Here is a 12690-nt window from a genome sequence, read left to right as displayed (position 1 = left end):
GCATGTACATGGCTTTGAGAGAGCCTGACTGGTTGTCATTGGTGTGCAATTGCATGTATATCATTTATTGTGAGGTGCCATTACAATTTTTTTTTTGTTTGGTAACAATCGATTGGACATATGATGGTTTGAGAAATTGCCACTCCGAATGCTGATGAACTAATTCCACTGTGTTTGCATATATAATGATGCCTTCTGACACTCTTAGGAACACTATTAATTCCTAATGCTATTGTCCATTGCCAGGTCTGAGAAGCCAAGCGTTCTTTGCTCAATCACTTCTACACTCAAGTGGGACGAGCAGAGGTCTTCATATCTATGACTCATGGATACCTTGTATCTAATATATATTTCCTTTCCATTAAGTTGGCAGCTTTTATTACATGCGGAACAAGCAATTTGCATAGTTGTTGGCTTGAATTATACAAATCAGAAAGAGATGAGATTGATGCAATATCCTTGCAAGATGAACAATGTTACTTTGGTACAAGAGTATATATATATCATGTATTCATTTGCTAGGTTAATTTCTTTCACATATTTCGTTTATTTTTTTTTTTTAGTATTGCATGGTCACAGGATTAATATAATGACATAGTTCTCAACATGCTTGATAAGGATGCACTAAGCCTCTTCTGTCCAGTTATCTTCTCCATTAAGTCCATAACTCCGGCCCTCATGTTCAGACTTAAGATTGCAGACTAAATTTGAAAGAATTAAGTTGGTCCTTAGATATTGTGAGTATTGATTCCAAATTCTTGTCCCAAGTCGTCTAATGATATAAGCTTAAAGTAGAGCTCGTTGTTGGTATGGAGATAACCTCCAAACCAAAGATCCGACAAGCAGTGATGAGATTGCTGAAACAAGAGTATATGGGATTAGCTTCAAAGCAAGCTTGGCAAAGAATGGTTCAGATCACCAATGGTTGGTGCAGCGAGCTTGCGAGTTCTGAAGAAGATATCATACATAGCTTCCTTATCAAGGACCATAAACTTTTCAGCGCTTTCAACAATTTGATGAATAGGAGGTGCAGCATTATATAACCCCACAAGGGAAAACAGAGAAGATGAACATCATCCGGTCAGAGTACTTCCCTCATAAAATAACATAATTAGAAACCTTGTAGGCAATCGCAGTTCTTGACCTCCTTGAGAATGATATCAAGCACCTAATCAATAAGCTCAGCACCCTCCACGTAGTGATCCTTCGCTAATTTGTTGCTAGCATAGAGATCTCTTTGCTTCTCCGGAGTCAGATTTGAGCATGGGTCAATGACGGGAAGAACCGAATCGACAACAAGCGGCGTGGGCATAGATGAGTACTGACTGACAATCTTGCAATTGAGGAATGTTGCAGCAAATTTATTGAGGGATTTGTGGTCAAAGAGTTCGACTGGCATCACCATAGGTTTTGGCCAATCTCAAGTGCTTTAAGAGAGGGAGAGCTTGTGGAGGTAGCCGGAGGTAGTTCCATCACCGGAAGCAGCATCCTTGAAGATCTTCACGAAGACAGATGGCATTGACTTGGATCATTCAATTGATGTTCTTGAAATCTCGTGACAAGAATCTAATTGCTTTCAGCCTCCTTCCTTCATCTCAGGCAGCAGTAACGATGACAACGGCGGCACATCAGCAAGGGTAGCAGCGACAATGACGATGGCAGTAGCGGCAGCAACTTCTTCTTCTTCTACGCTTGCTGCTTTCTCTGCTCTTCGTCTTTGCTTCTTGCCTCCTCTGTTCTTCTTTTGCCTTCTTCTCAATATTTTCTTCTTTTTCTTTGATGGAGAGACGTCGTTTACTACTATCTCCGGCGGCGGTAGCAACAAGGCTTTTGACGATGACGACGACAGCAACTATGATAGTGGTGGCGATGGTGAGAGTCTTCTTCTTCTTTTTCTTCTCTTTCTGCTCTCTCCGGTAGCAACAGAGAGCTTCCTTCCTCCATCTCACACAGACGCAACGGCAGCAGCAGTGGTGATGGTAATAGCAGAGACGGCAGCGGCAACAGGCGGGGATCTCTACTTCTTCTTCTTCTTCTTTATTATATGAAATTATCCTCGGCCGAGAGAAAACTTGAATCTTTCTCTTTCTCCAGTTCGTCCTCCTCTCTCCTTCGTTTTCTCTCTAGGTGCCATTGACTTCTTCCGGGTCCCAGGTTTTCTTCTTCTTCGGCTCCCTCCTCGTCGTCTTCTATTTTCTTTTTTATATCAGTATCCTTTTGCAGAGAAAACCCCTGGTCTTTCGTCCCCTTCTTCTTGAATATCTTTGGCCGAGAGAAGCCCAGAATCCCCTCTTGAGAATCCCAGGATCCCTCTTTCTTCTTCTTCTTTATTCTTTCTTTTTAAAGACATTCCGGGCGCTGTGCTGATCGTGGAGAGATAGTTATCTTGTTCGTGCGTTGGTTGTAGTGGTCATGGCCTCCCACGAGAACATAACCGCACGTCCACTTCTCTCTATTTTCTTTCTCTCTCTCTCTCTCTCTCTCTCTCTCTCTATATATATATATATATATATATATATATTTAAGAAAATTTATTTGATTTTATTGTTTCATTATTTAACTTTATTATTTGTTTATTAATTATTATTATTATTTTATTCTTATGTTTTATTATTATTCATATTATTAGATATATATATATATATATATTATTTTATTTTATTTTATTTTATTTTATTAGTATTATTTTTTTATTATATATATCTATAATTAATAAATTTTTTATTATTATTATATTTATCTGATTTCGATTTGACTTTAATATGGATATTATCTATTTATTTATTTGTTGTATTATTATTATCCTTATCTAATTTTTTTTTTATTTCATTTTGTTATTATTATTATTATTTTATTTTATATATATATATTTTTTATAGTTTATATTATTATTATTATTATTATTATTCTTTGATCTGATTTAATTGAATTTTTGATTGATTTTTATTATTTTTATCTTATCGAGATTTGACTTGATTATATATATTATCGGATTTTTATTTATTTTAATTATATATGTATATATTTGTCTGAATTGATTTATTTTATTTTAATTTATCTTATTATATACCTATATATCTATATATATTTTTATACGATTTGATTTATTTTTATTTTTATTTTTATTTTTGTATTTTTATCTTATTTAATTTTTGTTAATTTAAATTTTATTTTTTTATTATATATATATATATATATATATATATATATATATATATATTTGCCCACGTGATTCAGTATTCAGCGGTTGATCTTGGTATTGTGGTCGCATCAAGATCAGTTTGTTATAAAGCTAGTCTTGAAATTTGGACTGCCTCGAGATCGGTGCTCTTGGCTTTATCCAGGAGATTTGAATATTTTTTAGATCGCTTCGAGATCGGTGCTCTCGGCTGATCTTGGCATTTGAATATTTAAGATTGCCTTGAAATATGTTTTCTCGGCTGATCTTGATATTTGTATATTTTGTATATTTTGGATCGCCTCGAGATCGGTGCTCTTGGCTGATTGGAATATATATATATATATTTTAGATCGCCTCGAGATCTGTGCTCTCAGCAGATCTTGATATTTGGATATTTTTGTATATTTTTGGATCGCCTTGAGATCCGTGCTCTTGGGTCGATCCGGGATATTTGAATATTTTTTTAGATTACCTCGAAATCGTGCTCTCGGCAAATCTTGATATTTTTGAGTACTTTGGATCACCCTCGAGATCGGTGCTCTTGGCTTATCCGGAGATTTGAATATTTAGATCGCCTCGAGATCGGTGCTCTCGGCAGATCTTGATATTTGAGTATTTTAGATCGCCTTGAGATCTGTGCTCTAGGCTGATCTTTGGATTTAGATCGCCTCAGGATATGTATTCTTGGGTGATCTTGAATATATCCATATATTATAAAATTTATTTATCTTATCCGCATGCTACCCTAATTTGATTATGATTGGGTCACATGTGGTTTTAAAATTTTAATTTGATTTGAATTAGGACATGCAAATTTTTTGTATAAACAGTGTTGCTCATGGGTCTAGCATATGAAAGCAATATCTCTCATTCATCATTACTAAAAACGCCACCAAAACCATAAAGTTCACTGCAATAACCATCAAAGTTGCAAAATTGAGCTTGATCCAACTTGGTTGAGGTCGAGTCCATGTTCTACGATATTTTCTTAAGCCACACAAGTCTTCATAACAAGAAAAGTAGCTATTTTTCCACTTATTGTTAGTTTGAACTATTTAAAGTACCAACATTCCAAGCACAATTATTATCATGAATTGTTATCATGAGTTAGTTAGACATATATATTTATATTAATAATTAATGATTAGAGAAATGAATCCGTTATATAATTTAAATATTATAAATGTAATATATTACATGATGTCATTTTCATTAGGTATTGCATTCTCATTATCAACTTGAATTTTACAAAGGGTTGGAAAGCATGCCAATAAAAAAAAATTAATAATTAGATTTAAAAAGTTAATTTTATATATACATATACACACACACACAGAGAGACAGAGAGAAAGAGAATTACTTGGTAAAATGGAATTCATGTCATTGTCTTGAGGAAGATTATAGAACACCCAATAAAACTGATTTAATGGCATTTGGATATCTTCTTTATCAGCAATAAAATAAACACTCCAATCCTTGACTGTATTCATATATCTATATCGATCCTTTTCCTTCAACCTCTCTATTTCAGTTTGCTTAAATATGATATAACCTGGTTGGTCACCATCCCAACCATGCATAGATGCCTCTAAAATTATTATATTCTCCAAATTGGAAAGTGACCAATTTGTTTATAGTATATTAGATACAATGTTATATAGTGCAAATGGTAAAAAGAACAATATTGGTTTCTTCACCCTTCGGCGAGCATATGCATTAACAAAAAGTTTTGTACATCCAAGTGACTGAATGAGAGCAGCATCCACTGGAGTTATCTGTTGCATGTGAGGAAGCGCGAAACTAGTGTGGCAATTCATCAAACACTTGGTGTGCAATATCACAATACTTAGCAATCACACAATGAATGGGTAATGCAAGGATAACATAAAACCAATAACACAAGAATAAAGTAAAACACTAATTTAACGTGGTTCGGCTAAGGACAAGCCTACATTCACGGGAGAACAATACTTTACTATATCATAGGGAATAACAAAAGTACAAGAATACAAGAAATAGGTATAAATTCACAAGAGGATTACCAAGCTCTAAAAAATATCCTTACCTCAAAAACAAGGGTCTTACCTTGCTTTAATGAGATCAAGAAAGAACAAGAGCTCTCTTCTACATCTTCACTCTTTCCACTCTACAAATACAAGAGAACTCTCCCTCTCTATCTCTCTCTTTTTTCTCTCATTACACAACACCCAAAAAATATATTCTTATATAAATAATAAAGCAATTTAGACCGTTTAATTAAAAGAGATCAAGATTTGGCTTCATCCCAAGGATATCAAGCCAATATTTAACAATCCCCCACTTGAAGACAAATCTTCAATCAAGCATCACTGAAGCATTAAGCATTGTCCTCCAAACATCCGGGTTATGTTTCCACTAACCCGGAAAGCCTCCTACAATGAGAAATCTTCTCCGTAGGCACAACTTTTGTCAACAAATCCGCAGGGTTGTCATTTGTGCGGATATTCTCAACATGTAAATATTCACGCTCCAAAGCAAGCCGAACAAAGTGGTACTACACATCAATGTGTTTTGTTCTTGAATGAAAAGCTGCATTCTTAGGAAGATGTATCACACTTTGACTATCACAATGCAACACATATTTTTCTTGTACCACTTAAAATTGATTAAGCACATGCTTTAACCAAATCATTTCCTTTGCTCCTTTGGTCAAGGCAATATATTCCGCTTCCGTAGTAGATAAGGCAACAATGTCTTGAAGTTTAGATATCCAACTCACTACGCCACCACCGAATGTGAAAACATAATCCGAGTGGGCTTCCTTGTCTTTTTACAACCTGCATCATCGGAATCAATATAACCATTAACCACCAATGAAGAACCTCCAAAGCATAAGCATAAATTTTGTGTACCCTTCAAGTAACGAAGAACCCACTTGACGGCTTGCCAATGCTCCCAACAGGCACAAGACATATACCTTAAAACAACCCCCACTGCATAAGCAATATCCGGCCTTGTGCATATCATAGCATACATCAAGCTACCAACCATGGCAGTATAAGGAACATTTTCAAATTTATTATCCTTTGGAGAACCCTTCTTGGATAGATAAAATGTGCCGCTAGAGGTGTAGAAACCGGTTTGCAATCAACCATTCCAAACCTTTCAAGAACTTTACCAATGTATTCGGATTGACTCAACCATAACTTCCCATGCTCTCTATCTCGGTGAATGCGTATGCCTAGAATCTTCTTCGCGACGCCAAGATCTTTAGTAGCAAACTTCCTTGACATATGGAGCTTCAACCATAACTTAATCTCCTTCCAATCATTGCTAGCTATCAACATATCATCCACACAAGTAACAAGCAATTAAACATGGCACATGTGGAACCCCTGAAGTAAACACAATAATCAAAATCACATCTAGAATAGCCCTCATCTTGCATAAAAGTATCAAACTTCTTGTACCATTGTCGAGAAGCTTGTTTCAAACCGCACAACCCCTTCTTCAACTTGCACACCAAGTTAGGATTAGACTTGTTAGCAAAGCCTTTCGGTTGAGACATATAAATTTTTTCTTCAAGGTCACCATGCAAGAAATCCGTCTTGATGTCAAGTTATTCAAGCTCCAAATCAATATTAGCCACCAAAGATAAAATAACTCTTATGGAGCTATGTTTCACCACCGGAGCAAATATTTCATTGAAATCAATACCATGCTTTTTTTGACTATAGCCCTTCACCACTAGTCTTACCTTGTACCTTTTTAATCCATCAGCTTCAAATTTATCACATACACCCATCTATTCTTTAATGCTTTCTTTCCACTTGGAAGCTTCACCAAGTCCCAAGTTTGGTTCCGATGCAAAAAGTCCATCTCTTCATCCATAGCCTTTTGCCACCTAGCTTTCTCAAGACAATTTTGTGCTTCCTGAAAAGACTCAGAGCTCACCCGCATCAGTAAATAAAGCATATTATAAGGATGGAGAATACCTTTGGATGGGTTTAGGAGTCCTTGTCGATCTCCTCAAAATTTGTGGAGACTCAAATTCTTGTTCTTCCTCATCAACATAAGCATCTTCTTGCTTAATCACCTCCATGCTATCATCATGGCCATCTCCATCATCATGATCTTGAGAATGAATTTCTTCTACTTGCCGAGGAAGAACACATGAGTCAACTTGCATGCGAACAAGTTTCTCATCCTTTTGCTCTTCATGATGGCTTTCTTTAAACATCACATTCTCGTGAAATACGACATCACGACTTCTAATTGTCTTCCTTTCAATTGGATCCCACAACCTATAGCCTCTATCATCACCACGATAACCAAGGAAAGCACATCTCCTTGATTTCAAATCAAGCTTACTTCTCTATTCGGAAGGCACATTCACATAAACTTCACAACCAAAAACTCTTAAATGAGTATAAGAGATTTTCATATCACTCCATGGAATTTTCGGAACATCACCATCGAATGGAGCACTTGGTGATCTATTGATGAGGTATATCGCCGTATTTGCCGCTCTCGCCCAAAAGAACTTAGGAAGACTGGAGTGAGACAACATACTTCTTACCCTTTCCATAATGAAAGCACCACCAAGAGATTTGACATTCATAGGGCCACAAACATCGGAATAAACCAACTCCAATGCCTTCAACTTTGCATGAGATTCATGCCTCTTAAAATTTACAATCATTCCTCACATGACCTTGTTTCTTGCAATGCCAACAAGTAACAACCCAACCCCGTGACTTTGATTTTCCCTTTGCTTGTGACTTGCCCTTACTAGACGAAGCATCATCCCTTTGTTGAGACCTTCCTTATTCACCGGCCGCTAGTGCTTGACTTGAGTCACTAGAGATTTGTGCAGAAGTCCTTCTAGTCTCCTCACTACTCAGTGAAGAAACAACATCATTCAACTTGAACTTGTTCCCCATTGTATTTACCACGGTAGTAACAAGAGTATTCTAACTTGGAGGCAAAGAGCTCAAAAGTAGCAAGCATAAGACCTCTTCATCAAGATTTACCTTTAAAGCCTTTAATTGTGCCACAATAGAGTTAAACTCATTCACATGCTTTCGCACCGTGACACCATCCTTCATTTTCAAGAGAAATAATCTCTTCATGGCATGCATCTTATTGATACCCGATGGTTGCTTAAAAGATTGCTCCAAAGTACTGCAAAGTTCATAAGTGGTCTTACATTGATAAACATCAAACAAGATGGATGGTGAAATACATGGCCTTATCACCAACAAGCATTTTCGATCAAGAACTTTCCATTGTTTATCACTCATAGATAAGGGTTTAACATCATTCCCCAATAGTGGTAGATCTAACTCCTTATAGACAAGGTGATCATCCATCATTATCTTCCATATTGGGCAATTGTCCTCTTTGAGCTTTTCAAACTCCATTGCCTTATCCATTGCTGTGAAATCAAATCACCACTAATACAAGCCCCAATTTTTTTCAATTGCAAGCTTAGACAACCTCTACAATCCTAGAATGAAGCTCTGATACCAATTATTACGTGTGAGAAAGTGCGGAACTAGTGTGGCAATTTGTCGAACATTTGGTGTGCAATATCACAATACTTAGCAATCACACAATGAATGAGTAATGCAAGGATAACATAAAACCAATCTCACAAGAATAACATAAGAGACACCAATTTAACATGGTTCAGCTAAGAACAAGCCTACATCTACGAGAGAACAATACTTTCACTATATCATGGGGAATAACAAAAGTACAAGAGTGCAAGAAATAAGCATAAAGCCACAAGAGAATTACCAAGCTCTAAGAACTAGCCTTACCTCAAAAACAAGGGTCTTACCTTGTTTTAATGAAATCAAGCAAGAATAAAAACTCTCCTCTACACCTTCACTCTTTCCACTCTGCAAATACAAGAGAACTCTCCCTCTCTATCTCTCTCTTTTTTTCTCTCATTACACAACACCCAACAAATATAACCCTATATAAACAATAGAGTAATCTAGACAGTTGGATTAAAAAAGATCAAGATTTGGCTTCATCCCAAGAATATCAAGACAATATTTAACATTATCATCAGGTCAAATACTTATATCTCCCCAATTCTTAATATATTTATCTCTTCTTCCAATAATAAAGCCAATGCAAGTTGATAATGGGAGTTAAAATAGTGCTCTAAAGTTCCCAATCCATATATTACAATTTGAACCTGTTTTGCTGAATCCAAGCGACACGATATTTTATTTATTAATAAATTGTTGTTATATAATTGATCACGAAACTTACAATAGTCTCAATTCCATTAAAGTGATCTCCATCTCTTATTGAAGCTTTGTCATCAAAATTATCTTCATCCATGCAATTAGATAACTAATAACAAACATATCAAATACTTTGAAAACTTATGGAAAAAAATTATAAATTTAATAAATATACATCATTAAGCTAATTAAACAATATAAGGAAAAAAAACTCAAAAACTTGTACTATTACAAATTTTAAAGCCTCATCAGAATAAAAATTAAAAAAATTAATATTAAATAAATTAACTAAAAAATTAGGAGGAAATAAACCAATCGTCAACAAATTAAATAGTCATGAAAGAGTCTAAACAATGATATATACATAAATTATATAATACATATATTCAAATTCGGAGTGTTTTTGTTCCAATAAACTTTTGCTTAATTATATAGTTAATTTATTTAATCTTCATCAAACTAACTTAATCATACTCCAAAATTTGTAAATCCTAGAGAAACGAAAGAGACAAAAGGACAAGGTGAAGAAAAGGTATAGAGGAGTTGTGTTTTGGCCAAACAAGCATGTTATATGATATATAAGAAAAAAATGTGTTGTTGTTGTTCTTGCTGTTATTTAATTGATATTTGATTACGAGGCAATAATAAATATTTATCTTTGTTAAGTATGTATATAAAAGAATTTCCTAATAATAATAATAATAATAATAATAATAATAATAATTTAAAAGTATTAATTAGTCCAACTTGTTTTTACCTTGCCTCTTCGTCCACCCATTTGAAACAAGACTCCATGCCCACATATAAAAATAATGAAAATAATAGATTAATTAAAAAATTATAAAAAGTCATATGTACCTTAGGCATAGGCAAATAGAATTAAAAACTATATAAACTTACTTGGCAAAAAGTTATTCATGTCTTTTTCAATAATATCAATTCCATCAAAATCGATTTAATGCCAAAACATATTTTCAAATATTTGTTCAGGACTATAGTCATGGGATTCATCAATTGATGAGGATTCATCATTAATATCAAACTCCCATTTGTGTTTGCAAATGTCCCATATATATCTTAATCTGTCAGTCACATATGTTAATCTGTTAACGGTCATGTTTCGGTTCCCTTCTTCATTGTTGCATGTGGATATCATCTCATCCAAATCACTAGCAATTGAAGTCAAGCTCCTTCCCAAAATTATCATTTTCTCAAGGTGTGATGAGCGCCAATTCATTTATAGTAGATCACCTAAAACCTCAAGCCTAGCGAATGGTAAAAAACCAAAAGTTTCATCAACTATCTATCTAAAATGACCGCCCGACATACGGATAATCTCGCATCCATGGACTTTGAGAGCTCTTTCTTCAGCATGATTCAAAGTGAGATCATCACAATTAATTGTAATCTCTTGCTGGATCACCAATCCTGGAATTTCTCTAAATAGTAGAGCAAGGGCTAATTGGAATCTTGAGACGTAACAATATTGGATTCTGCCTAGTCCATGGGTAAATGTTGGGGTCATTATGTTTTGGCCAGTTTTCACTTTGTCTCATCATAAATCAATTTCATTTCACGGGAATGTCACTCTTGGATTTATGGTCAATTTTATCTGATGTGGTAGCCAGAGATAGACATGACCATAGTTCAGGAACCAGTGGTTCCAGATCCTAAATCGAATCAGCCTAGGTAAGGTTCTTAGCAGTTCAATTTCGGTTCGATTTCGGCTCCGGTTGCAACATTTTGATTCAAAGGTTTCAATTCATACGGTTAGTTTTTTTTTTAATTTTAGTTTTTTGTTAAACATTTCAAATTAAAATGAACACAAAAATATAAGAATTAATTTAATACAATATTTTATGAAAAAAATAAAAGTATTAATTCAAAATAATAATTTGCAATAAAAGTACAATAGGAGAAGAAATAAAAAAATATGGGGTTTGAACTTAATTATATTAAGTTGCCTACTTATCTTCTCAAGGAATCAAAGTTGACGTAATTCTTTTATTTTTATTATACACATTTCCCATATTTTTGTAATGGCTAACTGCTTGATTCATCGTCGGAGGAGTTGGAACTATAAGCCGGCGTTGTTGTACTAGAGCCATCATTTATCCACTTGTTTGATGATGATGAGTGTATAAGATCATCTTAACCTTGTAGTCTAGCTCTTTCCCAATAATCAAAGCAAGTTTGTGCTTCCAATGATTCTGGACCTAATCTTGATTATCTTTCATCTAAAATGTTGCTTCCATTACTAAATGTTTGTTCAACTACGACAGTTGAGGTAGGAATTGCAAGGAGTTGTATAGCAATCTTGGCTAAAGTAGGAAAAGTTTCTGTGTGCCTACTCCACCATTCTAAAATTAAAAATTTTGGACCTGTATCATCACCAAACTCAAAAACTGTTGTTAGATAAACTTCGAGCTCCGAATAGGAGCCGATGTTCTAGGACTCTTCCTCCTTTCTAAAATTTTGTTACACCATTTTGTAAATTTCAAGGAGGATGGAGGTAGTGGTTTTGGCATATGTAATTTGGTTTAACTAGTCAAACCTAATCAATTGCTAAGTTGGTTCAATCTGAATATGGAACCTAATCTCCGGCTGAACTTGGAACCCTAGCTAGATCACAAAATACAAATAAGTCTAACCTAAGTAGCTAATCTAACCTAATTTGGTTGAATTGCCAGTTCCACAATTTTCAAATTCTAAAACCAGAATTGAACTTTGTATAATGATTCAAGTTTCAGTCTTAGGACGGTTACAGTTTTGTCGGTTCCAGTTCGGTTTCACAATTTCAATTCAAAATGGCCACGTCTGGCTGGAGATGCCACATCACATTAAAATAAAGATTTTTTTAATGCCTAGCTAGACTAGAAGAGGGGAAGCTGACTATAAAGCTGACTGTTTAGAAAATCTACTCATCATCCACGTTATGGAAGAGGGGAAGCTGACTATAAAGCTAACTGTGATGCTGAGTAGATTTTCTTAACATGACGTAGACTGGCGTTGACGTGTGTAGTCTAGCTGGGCATTAAGAACTGTTTATTTTTATGTGATGTGGCATCTCCAACTGCCACATCAGATAAAATTGACTGGAAAATCCAAAAGTGACCTCCTAGTGAAATGAAATCGATTTATGATGACCACTTTGAAATAAATTGAAACATAGTGATCAAAGTGAAAGCTGACCAAAACACAGTGACCTCATCAAAGATTTACCCCCAATCCATATATAACCATGGGGATGGTACAAGAGCCTATGAC

This window comes from Dioscorea cayenensis, chromosome 6 (genome assembly GCF_009730915.1).
Source record: "Dioscorea cayenensis subsp. rotundata cultivar TDr96_F1 chromosome 6, TDr96_F1_v2_PseudoChromosome.rev07_lg8_w22 25.fasta, whole genome shotgun sequence".
In the NCBI taxonomy this organism is placed as follows: Eukaryota; Viridiplantae; Streptophyta; class Magnoliopsida; order Dioscoreales; family Dioscoreaceae; genus Dioscorea; species Dioscorea cayenensis.
This window is presented reverse-complemented; position numbering follows the sequence as displayed.